The 2,500-nt window shown below is 38.2% G+C and overlaps 1 protein-coding gene across 5 annotated transcripts in view; it reads right to left on the bottom strand.

The window, feature by feature from the left end:
• LOC143301418 (uncharacterized) overlaps window positions 1-2,500 on the bottom strand; it is a 23,150-nt gene that overhangs the window by 14,931 nt on the left and 5,719 nt on the right. The window lies entirely within an intron of this gene.

Genomic DNA, 2,500 nt, shown 5'->3' with positions numbered 1-2,500 from the left:
TTAGACTGATGAGTGTGCTAATGTCATCAGCAAAAACGACACAAGAAATGTGAAGCAGAAGAGTCAAACTTTTTATTGACATGATCTGTTTGTTGTTGTTTTGTTGTTTTGGGGGGTTTTTGTGTGTGTGTGTGTGTTTTTTGGGGGGTGTTGTTTTTCTCTTTTTTTCTTTTTTCTTTTTTTTTTAATACATGTTTCTCATTTATGATGGAAAAAACTGGCAATGTTGTCACTTTTGGTCGGTCAGCTTGGCCTGTGTTCCTACCTATTGTCATTTTATTTCTTTTTTTCTTGTACTTTTTTTTTTTTTTTTTTTTTTCTTGTACACAAAGTTATATTTCTCCATAAAGAAATATACATCACAAGGGTTTTTTGTTGTTGTTGTTGTTGTTGTTTAAGGAAAAAATAAATAAAAACAACAAAACAACCAATAACAACACATTTCACAAGTTCACATTTCACAGTAGTACTTTTTTTTTTAAGTCAAAATAACAGAAAGAACATAACATCATCGTGTGCATTGACAAAAAAAGTAAAGAAAGAAAGAAAGAAAGACAGAAATCTTATAAATGAATAACGTAAGTAAAAGTTATGTCCATTCCATTTTTAGATCAAATTGTGAAACCTGTCAAACAAAGAATAATGATGAAATAATGAGCAAAATCTAGTACCTTTGTCTGGTCAAAAACAAAGAAGCACCGAAAACTAACAGACTATTACTACTACTATTGATATTGATAGATAATAGTAGCAATGATAATAATGACAATAGTAACTGCACGTCTTAGCATTGTGCGAACAGATGGCATTTCAATACATCACAGTGAATAGAAAAGAGGTACAGAGCTAATTATCATTTTCAGTTTCAAGGAGGTCTCAAGGCCTAGCTGTGGACTTATCCTTATACGATACACCACATCAGCTGGATTTTTTGGGGGGTTTTTGTTGTTTTTTTGGTCGGGGGGCGCGGGGGGGTGGGGGTGGGAAGGGTGGTTGTTGTTCTTTTACGTTTGTTTGTTTGTTTTAACTTTTTTCTCTGGAGCAGATGCCTGGTCTTAGCATAAACCCAACGCCTTGAGAGCCTACACATGTTTCATTTTGTGAAACATTATCATAAAGTGGAGTGATGGCCTGGAAGTAACGCGTCCGCCAAGGAAGCGAGAGAATCTGAGCGCGCTGGTTCGAATCACGGCTCAGCCGGCCGATATTTTCTCCCCTTCCACTACACCTTGAGTGGTGGTCTGATCGCTAGTCATTCGGATGAGACGATAAACCGAGGTCCCGTGTGCAGCATGCACTCAGCGCACGTAAAAGAACCCACGGCAACAAAAGGATTGTTCCTGGCAAATTTCTGTAGAAAAATCCACTTCGATAGGAAAAACAAATAAAACTTCAAGCAGGAAAAATAATTTTTTTAAAATGGGTGGCGCTGTAGTGTAGCGACGCACTCTCCCTGGTGAGAGCATGCCGAATTTCACACAATATCTGTTGTGATAAAAAGAAATACAAATACAAATAAAATGAAATAAAACAATAAAACAACACAAACAGATAACTATATCAAACTATGATAACGTGAAAGATGATAGTGATGACGTTGATAGTCATGATGCAGTGCTAATTTCTTTTTTCTAATTCTTTTTCGTATCATTACCATTGCTATCCAAGTCCCAACCCTGTCTTTCCCATCCGTACCAGCGTCACACACACACACACACACACACACACACATACACGCACGCACACACATACACGCACACACACACACACACACACGCACGCACACACACACACACAAGCACGCACGCACGCACGCACACGCACACACACACACACACGCACGCACGCACACACACACACACACGCACACGCACACGCACACGCACACGCACACGCACAACTTTCTGGAGAGAGCAGAAAAACGAAAATAAATCTGAGTTAACATTCTAAAATAATGTTTCTAAAGAATACAGACTTGAACCATATTTGATCTATTCAAGAAAAACTGAGCATAGAACCACCATGTACAGACTTCGCATAAGCGCACATGATCTCCAAATAGAAAGAGGCAGATACACAGGCATAGAAAAACATGTAAGAAAATGCAAAACATATGGTGTATTAGAAGATGAATATCATTTTCTAGACAAATGTATTAGATAGAAATACTTACGGAAAGTTTTCTTAACAGATACAAAGTCTGATTTCACAAATTTGTTGATACAGATAGTGAGTCAATGGTGTAATTACGACCCCGTACATCCCCGACTAGCACAATTCATATATGAATGTTTCAAAGAACACGTAACACCTTACATTGAGTTTAGCTGGGTTTTTGTAGTTTTTTTTTGTTGTTGTTGTTGTTGCTGTTTGTTTTCGGTGTCACGCTGTATAAGAGAGCGGACTAGAAACCCCCACCCAGCCCAGCACTAACACCCAGACAACACAAACACAGACTACAACAATTCAGGGTTCACATACATTTGTTTAATCACACGCC

The sequence above is a fragment of the Babylonia areolata genome, chromosome 27 (assembly GCF_041734735.1).
Source record: "Babylonia areolata isolate BAREFJ2019XMU chromosome 27, ASM4173473v1, whole genome shotgun sequence".
NCBI lineage: Eukaryota > Metazoa > Mollusca > Gastropoda > Neogastropoda > Buccinidae > Babylonia > Babylonia areolata.
This window is presented reverse-complemented; position numbering and strand designations above follow the sequence as displayed.